Source organism: Leopardus geoffroyi, chromosome B1, assembly GCF_018350155.1.
Source record: "Leopardus geoffroyi isolate Oge1 chromosome B1, O.geoffroyi_Oge1_pat1.0, whole genome shotgun sequence".
Lineage (NCBI taxonomy): Eukaryota > Metazoa > Chordata > Mammalia > Carnivora > Felidae > Leopardus > Leopardus geoffroyi.
The window spans coordinates 30,284,374-30,298,940 of NC_059327.1; the positions used below are offsets into that span (position 1 = coordinate 30,284,374).

The 14,567-nt window shown below is 37.6% G+C and overlaps 1 long non-coding RNA gene across 1 annotated transcript in view; it reads right to left on the reverse strand.

Annotated features, from left to right (window-relative positions):
• Positions 1-14,567, reverse strand: part of LOC123586883 — a 236,387-nt gene that overhangs the window by 17,151 nt on the left and 204,669 nt on the right. Inside the window, exon 5 of the long non-coding RNA XR_006707004.1 lies at positions 3,959-4,166. This is a non-coding gene — a long non-coding RNA (uncharacterized LOC123586883). The remainder of the gene's footprint in view (positions 1-3,958; positions 4,167-14,567) is intronic.

The following is a 14,567-nucleotide window of genomic DNA, read 5'->3' on the forward strand; positions in this document are numbered from 1 at the left end:
ACCTCACTCTGGAACCTAAGGTCTGCATTGCAACCCAAGTTTTAATGCTTGGGATGTAATCTACAATTCATCCTGGTCTGCTATGGAGACTTATAGCAACTTTGGATAGGCCAGGTCATATGATCCAAGTAGTAGGACCCGTGTGTCAGAACCAGAACATGATGCAGAGGCCTCCCTTGTTCTGGCCACCACCCCAAGTTGGCAGATTTTCAAGTCAGTCTACAAATGTGTTGAGCAATATTCCCCACTATGTTCTCTCTGATATATGAAGAGTTTTATCAAGTATTGTGCTTATTTCTTAGTAGTAAGAAGTATAAAGCGAAATAACTTGTTTTCCTTTTTTTTTTTTTTTTTTTTTTTTTACCTTGGAGAGTGTATCCCAGAATGCCCTAGACTATTGTTTACCAAAAATTTTGAAGCTCCCTAAATATGTACAGAGTATTTCCCATTCTTTATCACTCTTGTATCCCACCGGATCTTATCCAGAATTCTTTTCACTTCCTATTCACCAGATTTAATTTTCATGATGTCATCACCATAAGAGATCAGCATGATACTCTGCAGAATGTCAAGATTATCAAGGTTCCTTATGATTTTAATAAGACAGAGCGAGGAAAGTTCCCAAAATCCTAAAACAAGACTATGTATTTGTTTTGCAGTTTATTCTAGGTGAATGAAAAGACCTTTTTTTTTTTTTTATGGGCAATGAAAGAGTGCATATGCTATATCAGTAACTGTATGCCAAACTTCAAAGGTCGATTCTAGTAAAAATCCTACTCCTGACACATTGGCTGTGATTGAGGCTACCAATTGGTAAAGTTTATGTAGTCCATCATAATCTTCCATGTTCTGTCCTATTTTCACAAGGACCAAACTGGTCAATTCAATGAGGACGTGATGAGGACTACTGCCTCTGCATTCCTTAAGTCTTTGAGGGTGACACTAATTTCTGCCCTTTTATCCTCCTGAATTCAAAGCAAGTTTTTATTCTAATAGAAAGTGTTGCTTCTTAGGGCTGTCAGCATGCTTGTTTACTCATTCATAGACATTACAAGCTTGCCTTGAACCCACTTTGAGTATTAGTGAATTCCCATGCATTGGGAGTCGCCCGAAATTGTGTGCTCATGGCAAACACTATATACAATCAGTGAGAAAAACAATGGGGGGTGTACGTCTCTTCTCTCTTCATTGTCCATCAAACTTTACTTACAAAACCCAAATTCAAAGAATTTCAAGAAGACTGACTATGCCAGGGCATTCAACCAAGCATGGAGCCCTTCTAAACATGGGGTTCTGGGAGACTGCAGAGGTTGCATGACCATGAGGTTGTCCCTGGCCACAACCTGACATAGTGGAGTTGTCAAGGGTGATTGCAGAACCTCATTTAATGGGAGGTCATACAAAATTTTCCCTAAGACCTAACCCAGTTTCCCTAAGAAGCATCACGTTACTAAAGAATATCTTTTTGCAAATTAGAAAATTCTTTAATACTTTTTTGTGCCTTTTTAAAAATAATTGCTCTGATTTAAATTCAAATGGCACGAAAATAATTTATTAGTTAATTTTGTTTGTTTATGGATATTTTGTATCTAGGAGTTTTACCAAACTTTTGGGCTGCAGCCAGATAAGAGCTATACTTGGGCTGACTCCCAGTTCCGAAGATTGTGGATCCAAGCCCAAAGTTTAAGGTCAAGGACTAGGGACTCTTTGGCTGCTTGGAACTATTAGAATAGAGAAAGAAAGGGCCCCAGTGACCTAAACATTGAAAAGAGAAATCTTAAAGCCCACTGATTTGTAGCACCTCATTTCCTACCACATTGAGCTCTCACAAGGGGAATCCATTAGATTTTAGAATAGAAGGAAATCCATCACATGTATAAGTTCTTGATTTTAAACTTCTGGTTAAATATGAAGGAGATAATGCTTGGTAGTCAAGGGTAAAGGGAAGATTAAATGATCTAGATCGACCAAAGGGAATCTGGCCATAGAACTATGAACGCAAGGAGAATAGCAGATAATTATAAACTTGTGTGTTTTGTAAATGACTTTAGGTCTAATGCCAGGTCCATGAGTCTATGAGAGCCATACTGTCTTGTATTTTATTAGATTTTGCAACAGCAGTAATGGGTTGGGCTGTTTAGCCACCTTCCCTCATTTGACATAAGACTATTAGGAAAATGACCATAACATTCCCAATATCTCTGGAAGACAAGAGAAAACTGTCACTCAATTATATGAAGGGTGAGACGACAGTTTAGGTAGATAAGAATGATTACACAGTAGGCAGAGATTTGGGCAATGAAAAAGCTAAAAGTAAATTCTAAGTTTCCTGCCCTCCAAACCATGCTCTCCATTCAAATACATTTTGGTCTGTATTTTAGGTGATTTTCTCTGTGGTCTTAAATGGGTTTTTACAAGGTCTGTGGAGTTTCTACATGCTGTTACATATGTTTTAGTAATGCTGATGTTAAGTTTTGCATGTGTTTTATTTTATTCCCCTAGTAGTCTTAAAAGTAGGACAAGAATTATTTAAAGGGGAAAAGAGATTATTATTTCAGTTTAAGAGTCTCAATGGAATGGGGAAAACTTGGAAAGTGTAAAGAGTTCTATATTCCTATTAAGTGTGATTCAAAGCCACCCTTGGTTTTACACTATCTCTATCTATAATTTTACTTCTCCCTAGCATTTTTTTCAGACTTGCACAGCAGCTAATCCTCATAAAGGAAAAGCCACACATGAAATTTAAACTCCAACACTTTCGCTAAAATTCCTGTAGGAAAACATCTTCTCCCTCTCCATGACTTTATGAAATTGACTACATGGAATATAGTCAAATTTTTCCTTTCAATATTCACTTTTGGAGGGAATCCAAGCATTAACTAAGAAATGTATAGAAAATCAGGGGTGATTGGACATAGATTATCTGGAACATGCTTTTGTGGTCTTTAGAAGTTAACACTTCATGGAGGGAGACATTATTAGGGAAAAAAAAAAAAAAAAAAAAACCCTAACAACATGCACATCAAATTTAGCTACTTATCTAGTCTAATAAATATCAGTGTATGAGAGCCATATGACATGTACATCTGTACTTGTAAAGAATTCCAAAAAAGCCCTGTGAACAGGGCCACATTTTAAGTTTTGTGCAAAAAGTCATCAGATACTAGAAGGCTTCCCGAGTTTTCTCCCCAAAATAGAAATTAAAAAATAAGAATTTTATTTGTTTTATTTTTTCTTCAAATAGAAATAAAAAATAAGAATCTTACTTTCTTCCCAAATGAGAAATAAAAACAGAAATTTTCTCCCCAGATTATTTGTTAGTAGGAAGCAGAAGGGAAAGAGGAAGGTTTATGGACAAAACCCCTTTTTTGGTCTGAGTCATCAAACCCTGAAATGTTCAAGTCAAAAAGCAAGACCAGTGGATTTCACACTGTCATACTTCAGCTCTCGGGTATCTCAGAGGCCATGGTGGAGAACAAAGGAAAGACCATGGTATGGAGCGACCAGCTCATGACTCCCATTTCAGATGCCTAGGTTTTCCTGTTCATCAGTCTTACCTGGGAATCTGCATAAACTAATGTGAGAAAAAAAGAATTCTGCTGCTGAGACAAAGTTTGAAATCTACTGATATAATAAATTCTTTTTTTTTTAGGTAAATAAATTGAGACCAAGAGAGGGAATGATGACTTTTTCTTATCATGTGGTTACTCATCATAGTACTATAGATAACTCTAGAAGTCTCAATGACCCACCAGCAATAGTATTTAGACCACATAAACCTGTGATGTATGAAAAGCTATAGTCCAATTTCATGTACTGCCTCCTCCTTCCTAATGTTCCATTTGCTTACATCCCCAGTAGGTTACTAAAGCAGAGACTGCTAGTCACCTACCCAGGATCAAGTATCCCCCCTCTCCTTAATAACAGAACCCCGGTTTTATTGCAGAACATAACATACCCAGCTGAAGCACTGCATTTCCAAGCCTCTTTGCAGTTAGAGGTGACTTTGACACTGAGTTCGGACTAGTGAGATGAAAGCAGAATTATGGTGTGGGACAGCTGAGAAGTCTCTTTAAAGGGAGTCAGCCCAGTGTAGACGTGGGCCTTTTTTTCCCTTCCTTCTTTCTTCTCTTGAGAGTCTGGGGTGTAAACTTGACAGCTGAAGCCTACAGTGGCAGAGCAGACACAAGAGGTACCTTGGTTTCAGATGATTTCTGGAGGCCTCCATACCCACCCTCTTTTATTTAGAAGAGTTAAATCTTTGTGTGTTTAAACCACTTAGTGACCTTCACACATACTTAACACCTTATCTATGCTGGTGCTTTCCAGAAAACAACTGGTCTTTCTTCTTATACCCATTATGAATAAAAAGTAATTACTTCTCTGTTTCATTCTCTCAGAGTCTGGGGCCTTTTAAGATTACTTAATAATATTTTCAATAATGACGGACAATTAAGATTTCTTCTTCCAGATAACATTTATCAAGGACATTCAGCACCTTTCTTTTTATTTTGTATTTATTATGTTCTTATTCAGTAAATATGGGCATGTCTTATATAGTCACAACATTAATTGAAATATGTAATTAGCAAGAATGCAACTTCCCTCCAAATAAGCAAAAGGGAATTTAAAAATAGAAAAGAAATTTCATAAATGGAATTGTTCAGAGGAATCATTTGAATTACAAAAAAAAATTTTCTTGAGTATAGTTGACTCACAATGTTACACTAGTTTCAGGTATACAACATAATGATTCAACTTCTGTATATATTATGTTATGCTCACCATGAATGTAGCTACCATCTGTCACCATACAACGCTATTATGATACCACTGACTGTATTTTCTATGCTATGCCTTTTATTCCTGTGACTTATTCATTCCATAACTGGAATATATTCATATTGGAATATATGGAATATATTCATATTGGAATATACGGAATATATTCCATAACTGTATATCTCATTCCCCTTCACCCATTTTGCTTATCTCCCACCTGCCCTCTCTCTGGCAAAAATCAGTTTGTTGTCTATATTTATAGGTCTCTGCTTTTTATTTATTTATTCATTTGTTGTGGTTTTTTTTTTTATTCCACATATGAGTGAAATCATGGTATTTGTCTTTCTCAGTCTGACTTATTTCACTTAACATAATACCCTCTATGTCCATCCATGTTGTCACATATGGCAAGAGCAATCTTTTTTTTATGGCTGCATAATATTCCTCTGTGTGTGTGTGTGTGTGTGTGTGTGTGTGTGTGTGTGTGTCTTCCTTATCCTTTCATCTACTGATGAACATTTAGGTTGCTTCCATTATCTTGGTTATTGTAAATAATGCTGCAATAAACATAGGGGTCCATCTATCTTTTTGAATTAGTGTTTTTGTTGCCTTTGAGTAAATACCAGTAGTAGAATTATTGAATCATATGGTATTTCTATTTTTAGTCTTTTGAGGAAACTCCATACTATTTTCTACAATGATTATACCAGTTTTCATTCCCACCAACAGTGGATGAAAGTTCCTTTTTCTCCACATCCTTGCCAACACTCCTGTTATTTCTTGTCTTTTCAATTTTAACCACATTTAAGATTTTGATTTATAGTTCAGAATTTTGAACAGAATGTAGGCTAAATAGAAAGATATTTTTATAGTAAGGGGATGTTTATTCTCCCCTTGGATTTTACCTCACAAACAGCCATTTGGTGAAAGTTCTTGGTTTTAAAATACAGGCTAGAGGAAAACCCAAGTGTCTTACTTTGAAATTATTAGAAACTTTGAAATTCTACCAAGTATTCAGGGTGGTTATTAAAAGTTATGTTTTCAGTGCTTTCAGCTACTATCTAAATTCTGAGAATAACTTGTACCTTCAAAACTTGAAATAAACATGTAGAAACTCTTAAAGACATAGGATCTGTCAATAAATACAACGCACACCAAAGACACTTCTGACTTTAGAATCAAGACACAGGCGGTTAAAGCTAGATATACTTGTGAGAGTGTGCAGTGCAATTTCCTCATTTCTCCTTTGTGTTAGTGAGTAGAACAAAATGAGAACCTCAGTTTTCTGCTGACTACTTTATTTTTTCCCTTATCTTAGACTATCTGCTTTTAAGCGCAAGAAGGCTATGTTGGGCACATGCCAATAGAAAATAAAGGAAAAGGAAGAAACAGATTGGACTCTAGATCCTACACTGGCTTCAGACCTTTATGAATCTTCTGATATCCGTGGCCTTTCCTGCCTTACAAGTGTTCTGAGGGTTCAGTCAGTCAATAAAAGAAGGAAGGGAAGGTATGTTCTCAGCTATTAGTAGTTAGTCCTTTCTGAGTCTTATTTCACAGGGAACTTATCATTATCTGAAATAAAATAGATGACCCTTATAAGGTGAGAGAATGACTTCCAGGTACCATCTTGAAGATCACGTTTTCTTTTCTAGCCTAGGAAGGGTAAGTTTTCCCACAAAAAACTTTGCTAGTGGAGGCAGTGGTAGAGGTAGATATTACAATATTTAATATTTGTTTTCCCTTTTATATTCTAAGTCCCTTCAGGACAGAGAACTGACAAAATTTATCTTCGAGTACAAGGAAATACTAACCAGCACAGTGCCTGGCACCTACCTACCTACTGTGTGTTTCCACCATGAAAATTGTGATGTTAACCCCTAGATAGGTTTTGACATTCATCTAGTCAGTTTTGTGCTAGAGTTGAGTTCTTGGTTTATGTTGTGTGTTCTATTTACCTCAGGAGACCAAGAAAAAAAAATCCATTCACCTAAAAACCAACAGCTATTCCTACTGTGTCCCAGGTATGGAAGATAAAGACTAGGCCCTTCAAAGTTCCTACAGGCTAGTAAAAACGTACAGCATTTTCTACATGCACAAAATTCTGGAGGTTCTAAAGGTAACCTTTATAAAGTTATTTGTATAAAGGATATCCTTATAAACACTAAGTTGTCTCATGAGAAGAAGCAAGGGGACCAACTTTCTTAGAACAGAGGGCTCAGATTGGAGCCATAATGAGAAATAAATTAGAACTGACAAAGGGCTCCATTTGAGGAAAGGCCTTAACTATCAGCATGAGAGTTTGACCCTGTTCTGCTTAGCAACAGGGAGCCATGGAAGACTTTTAAACATGGAAGTGACAAAATGAATGTTGTATTTCAGAAACATCCTGGAGTGTAGAATGGATAAGCAGCAGAAAGTCTCTATAGTCAGATAGACTAGGTAGTTGTTAATTTCTGTCATCAGGGCCTGCATTGAATTTAAAATTGAAAAACACAAATTCATTCATTCAGAAAATATTTATTAAGCACCTTATTTGGGCTGGACCTTAAGTTAAGAATTGAGGATACACCTATGTTTCTGCCTTGTAGAACATACATACCAGTAGAAAGTAGTGGTGTGTGAGTGTGTATGTGTGTGTGTGTGTGTGTGTGTGTGTGTGTAAAAGAGAGAGCAGTATTTAATTGAAGAAATGGAGAATGACATAAGGAAAGCAAATTTGGTACAGAAGATGTAAACCTTAACAAAAACATGCTTAACCTCCCTCACCTGAAATCAGAGAAGAGGGTATTAAAACCATAATGAAATAACTGGCAATATCTTTAATAGGTTGACAAATAGCAGATGTTAGTAAAGATATGAAATGATGGAAACTGGAATGCATGTATGAGTATATGAGTATATATTAGTATGTATTGTATGAGTATAATATATGAGTATGAGTATATATGAGAATATATTAGTATAAACACCATCATGAACAATTTGACAGTGTCTTATAAAGTTGAAAGTATACATTCTTTAACAAAGATGAAATCCACCAACATATCTGTTGATAAAAGAATGGAAGAATAAATGAAATACTAATCACAAATGAAAACTAATGGACTGAAACTGTATCTATCAATGTGCAGGAATCTTTATATATGATGTTGAGTGGAGAAAGCAAATTACAGAAAAATATGAGCAAAAAATCATTTATATGAAGTTTATAAACATTCAAGTTAATAGTATATGCTAATTTTACTCAAAGAAATGCTTGAGGATAAAAAGCATGTAATTTAGGACAGAGATACTTTCAGAGGCCTGGGGAGATAAGATTGGGGGTAATACAGACAGACTTTAATTTTATGCATTATTTTTTATTTCTTATATTGGATAACAGACTAAGAATTCAGTGTATTTTTGTTCATTGTATTATATATCTTTCTTTATATCTTAAATGATTCCTAATAAACTTTAAAAAGCCTTACTCATAATATGATATGCACATCACAGACATCCTGCAGCAGCCTAATGGTAAGGGACTGGCTGGTAATATACTGGTTTTCAGGAAATTTCTGACAATGACAAATTTCTACAATGACAAATTTCCCTATTACTTAAGAATAATGACTATTGACTGGGCACTCTGAAATTTCCAGGGAATTAACTAGAGCTACCAAGCACTGTCCCTCTGGAAGATGATGCTTTCTTATGTAAGAATGTATTTGAGAAGTGTCTTAGAAATGGTCTATTTCTTTCTTTCTTTTTTCTAACATTTATTTATTTTTGACAGAGAAAGACAGAGCATGAACAGGACGGCCAGAGAGAGAAGGAGACACAGAATCCAAAGCAGGCTCCAGGCTCTGAGCTGTCAGCACAGAGTCCAGCATAGGGCTTGAACCCGTGAACTGTGAGATCATGACCTGAGCTGAAGTTGGACACTTAACCGACTGAGCCACCCAAGAATCCCTGAAATGGTCTACTGCTTGACCACATCCATATAATCAAACATACCTAGGCAAAATATTGACTTTGATGATGCAAGCTAATGTTCTGCCTATAAACTGGCAAAGGTATTGCTAAGCCTATTTAAGGACTTAACATAGGTTCAATTTTCCGATTTCCTGACAAAATAACGATGATGGATGGGTCTGAGTCTTCCCTAGAGTGGCCCAGAGTCTCTGGAGATGGAGCTTTCACTATAAGGAATGTTCTTCCCTGCCCCACTCCAAGGTCAATACAAAATCCAGCCTTGGATTTCGCATTAGGTGGCTCCTGGCTGCCTGTTTCAGGCTGTCAGTCTCCCCTTTGTATACAATATGGCTGAGTTGTCTTCTGGGTGGTGTCTCCCTCTAAAGACAGAGTCAGGTTTCTCATTAGTTTGCAAAATAGCTTACTGCACTAACTGTATTCTCAGCTGAAATTCCCAACACTGGATGAGTCACTCTGAAGATCCTGTTGAAGCCAGTTTGAGCAGCTTTCTCATGTTTACAGCACAGAAAAATCAAAAGCGTAACATTTGGAGTATGACCTGCACTTTAGATGCATCCACTTGGACCGATGGGTACTTGACCAGCCGAGGGTTTATTGGACTGCTCTCTTCTTTTAATTATAAACTATTGAAATCCACCCAAGAGTTCTGACTGAAATCCGGTGACTGGAGTTATAATAAAATCAGAATTTCTGCGTTTTTCTGGGAGGGAGGCAAGGCAGGGATGTTAGAGCCACTCAATAAGCACTAAATAAATCATGTTCCCTTGCTCTGGTGCGAAGGGACCTAGCACTTCCTCTGCTAGGCCCAGCTGATCGACCTCTATAAAAATCTTAGCAGGCACTTGTGTCCCAGCAGGAGCTGTACTGGGATGAAATCATGGAGTGCTTGAGGACAGCACCCCCCCCTCCCCATTCCCATGGCAACTGTCAATCTCATAGGAACAGAAGAGATGTCTTAGGTTTGGGATTTCTTTTGGAATGCTCTCTGGGATGGAAGTGCCTTATTAAATTTCAAAGATTCAAGACTCAGGGGAAAAGATCTGCTCTTCTATTGTAATGGTAGGGAAGTGCGCCATTTTCTTTTTATTGGGAAAAAAACCTTGGCCAGTTGATGGAAATTATAGGTTGGCATATTTGCTCAAAATAATACAGAGTTATTTACAGAAGTAGTACCGCTTGGTAATCAGGCGGCCTATCTCAGAAATTCAAGCATTCTCTGACATTGTAATAATGCAAGCAGAGGACAGATGTCTAATAATCAAAGATGATATAAGCAAACAAAACAAACAAACTACTGAACTGAATGAGGTCCTTGAGAACACTGAGATCATGTTAAACATAAAGCTTGAGTTGAATCTACTGGGATTCATGACTTATGAAAGTATCCCTTCATGCTTACAGATCTCTAAAAGGAATAAACTGAATATGTAGAAAATTTAGAGAACCAAAAGAAATAACATAGGGTAGGTAGAAATGCAGGGAACATTGGACAGAGGTTCTGTGATATCTGGTTTTGTCTTTGTTACTAGGTGGCTGAGTAAACTTGGACTAGTCATTTGAACATTCTTTTTTCTTAATGTTTACTTACTTATTTTGAGAGAGAGAGAGAACGAGTGGTGAGGAGGGCAGAGAGCGCAAAAGAGAATCCAAAGCAGTCTCCATGCTCACCGTGAAGCCCGACCTGGGGCTCAATCTCACAAACCGTGAGATCATGACTGAGCCCAAATCAAGGGTCACATGCTTAACCAACTGAACCACCCAGATGCCCTTGAACATTCTTAAGCCTAGGTTTCCTCGTGTGGGTACAACGAGGAAACTGGACTAGAGGTTTTCAAATACCTGTCCTTACTCTCAGAACTAGGACTTACATCCTTGACAGGACTGAGAGGAGAGAGCTACAGAGCCATGTCAGGAAGAGAAATTCAGCATTACTGATTTCTGAAGACAGGCCTCAACTAGAGAAGGTATCAGGTGGAAGGAAATGATAAAGTGATGAATTTCTCCTCTAAAAACAGAAACTTGATGACCACTCCAGAACTTTGACTTCTTGATGTACGCCTTTTCAAACAAAAAAAGAAACCCTTAAATGCCAGTTAGTTCTGTCTTCATGTATTTTCTCTTCTGTTGTATTCTTTAAGTTTTTTTAACGTTTACTTATTTTTGAGAGACAGAGCGAGACAGCGCATGAACGGGGGAGGGGCAGACAGAGAGGGAGACACAGAATCCGAAGCAGGCTCCAGGCTCTGAGCTGTCAGCACAGAGCCCAACGCGGGGCTCGAACTCACAGACTGTGAGATCGTGACCTGAGCTGAAGTCAGAAGCTTAATGGTATGAGCCACTCAGGTGCCCCTCTTCCACTGTATTCTTGACAGAAACTTAATATTTTTCTAGAGAAGGATAAGGTATAGATCCATACATGAATAACCGTCAGTGAAATCTTCTCCCATTTTTATTTTAGCCCATATAACACAGAACAGATCGGGACGTGGCATTCTGAAAATAAGTCGTCCTCCGATTGATTCTGATAGTCTCTCCTTATGTCTTCATAGTCCATTATAACAACACAAGAGCAGAGAATTGCTGATACCAGTTAAGGAGGCGTTAGGAGGTCTGGTGTTGTGTGTAGGTGACTGAACCCTCATTCAGAAGGGAGCTAAAAGTCACCTTTCATGCTTTACTCCAAAGAGCAGAGGACTGCGTCTGATCTCCTAGTCCATAGATCTAACAGAGGCATGCTCACTGAGTTTAATAACCTCTCCAGGAAGGAGCTGTAGTAAAAAAATAAAATGTTTCTGCCAATGCTACAATTTTCAATGTCACAGAATCCCAGAGGTCTTCGAGGTTCAGAAAGGGTCACATTCTAGTCAAATGGAATAAATATGAAATTGGCTTCATTTCATATCATGTAAACGTATGATAAGAAATTCAAAGATGAAATGTATGAAGCATATTGGATGAATGACAGTTTTATATTTCTAGTACATTCGATACATTTTGTCTTTATTGAACTTAGTACCACATGTGGTATCTGGACTGGAAAATTGAGCCAATTTGGTACTGTCATTTGTATTTTATAATTAGGAATGGCGTGTAATATATGGACATTTGTGCCTTTTGTTTAAGAGTCTATAATTTTGAGCCAAACAAAACCCTCAATTAGTACAGATTTAAGTCAGCAGCTTGTGAGCTAAGGAGGAAAAACTCAATGTCAAATGCCATTTCTTAATTTAACAAACATGAAATGTTTCTGCCCTGCAAGCTGTGATCTCTGGGATTTCCTGGTGTTTACATTTCACCTCGGTAAATCCCCATACTCCACATGAAAATTAGCATTACCTTTAATATTTCCAATATGATAACCTTCTCTCTGCCAAATCCAATTAGCTTTAGAAATCTAAATTTCTTCTCACATAAAAATCTTTGAAGTAATAGGGAAAAACTTGTAAATGACTAAGCAACAAACACATACTGTTTGTCATTTATAATAAGTTTACTAGAGCAAATATTGTAGGAAAAATCTTTAAAATAATTTAACTCTTAAAAAACAAGTTTGTTGCCATACATTTTTTAGTTTAGGAAAGACTATATAGCTCAAAATCCTTTTCTTTTTCTTTATTTAGCGATGTGGCCTCACTGTATGCATTCATCTTTAAGATGCTCTTCGTTCTTTTTCCTCTCTTCCATTTTTTAAACTTGCATTTTTCCCTTCCTACTGAGACTTTCACTCTCCTCATCATTAGGAAATAGGAGAAATTTCATTCACTGAAGGTTGATCTCCAGCAAGGAGGAACAAAAAGAATGTTCTCCTCCATTCTCCTCCAGCAACGAGGAACAAAAAGAATGTTCCTCAAATTTCTGGAGAGATTAGAGAATGGGTTATTCTTCAATAATTGGAGATTCCTTTTATAGGTCATCAGAAAACAAGACAAAGCAAATAAACACTAACAATATTGCTAAGTGACCCAATCTAAGTCCCACAAACTTAGAAAGTTTCTTGTTTCTTTGTGTTTTAAAGAGCCCAGCCTCTCCAACATGCATATGCATACCTACCGTCCTTCAATCTCTCAATCTGTAAGCATCTAGTGCCTTATGCTCTCTTGTAAGCCTGAACAAAAACCTAAAATTGTATTTTGGATTCATGCCAGGGTTGAAATGATAACAACACAAACCATTCACTATCTGGGAGTCAACTTGTATTTAATGTGGAGACAAGATATATGTTAAAGGAATGACTTTTTCTAAGAAGATCTAATACACCCATGGGTAGGGTCATATGTCAAAGCATTGAGCCTTCTCGTTCCTTTCTCTGCCAATCTTAAAAGCCACCTATGCACGAGACCAACCACTTTTTTCTACCACAAAGACGTGGTAAACATTCAGAGAAGGTTCAAGGTCTGACCATTTACTCACAGTCATGCATTGATTCTACCAGGTAGGAAGGAGTGAGAAGTTGAAAAAAGTAGAATATTTGGAAGGGCAGGAAGAAGTCCCCTTGGCACAGTAGGATTCAACAACCCTTCCAATCAGTAGAGTAAAAACATCTAGTTTAGGTTGCAAACTACCATACTCTGGAGTGTCTTCTGATGCTAGTAATGTGATTCTTTCATGGTTTGTAAAAAGGTACCCTAAAGTTAGTTTAGGAAAAAAGAGAACGGACTCTCCATCATCTACTTATCACACTCCGTTTCCACTTAGGGTTGGAAGCCCCTGGAGTGACCAGCCTGGAATGTGAGGACTCATATTAACAATTTCACAGGGTTAGCCACTACTACATTCTGTCTCCTTTGCCTTAACATTCCATCTCCTAATGGTTCCATTAATTGAGACTTAATGATTCTATTGTAAATGGCAAAGGATGGACACTTGTTGGGTTTTCTAAAAAGACTGAACAGGGAAGATCTGTTGATTCTTTGGCAATTCCTGGAGGAAACTACTTCCTGTACCTCAACCCACTGTCAAGGCCCAAGTAAATGGAGAGACATTTTAGGCCTGTCCTGATCTTAGTTAATCTGATGTGCTCTGTGGTCACTGCTGTGTAAATGGCCTGAGGTTTAGAGGCAGAGCTACCCCATAAACCCTGCTCTCAGAAGCAGATAACGAAGATACTGTCCTTTGTGGCTTCATATCAAGTGGGAAACCATGCCAGAGAGATCAGGCCAGGGGAGGTTGGCCACTGGGAAGAATAGAAAGAAGGAATGCTTGTCACTTGATCCCTCATGGAAAAGGGGCCAAGGACACAGGCTTTCCATCACTAAGAAACTAGGCCAGTAAAATACCAGGTTGTTTTGGAGTGGTTAATCTCATGGAACAAGGAAATTTTCCAGCAGTCCAGGAGAAGAAGATGAAAGTATCACACTGGAGTTTCCCAACATGACTGAGGTTTCTGTCAATGTAAACGGCATTCCTAGAATCCCCCCAGCACAGCTTCCGAATTTGACCTTTTGTGATTTGCAGCCTTAAAGCCACAACACCAAACTACAGTCCTTATAATACTTTGGTGCAAGAGGTCAGGAGAATTTTTATCCTTAAGGCTAATTTGCTGGATTTTGCTGGCTTAGCATTATCCATAAACTATCTGGAAAACATTTTTGATCACTCTTAATTTATTGTAAAGGTCTGGGGCTAAACCAACAGAAACTGCTCTTTTGGGGACCATTTCATGCATTGGAGCCTGGAAAATTAAGAATCTGTTTAAATTAAAGTTAGTAAAACAAAGAGTCTAAAAGCAGTGGCTCTCAGGATCTTCCACGGTCTTATAATCTTCAGGCTGATGCAAAATTCAAATCATTATTGCATATTTAATGTGC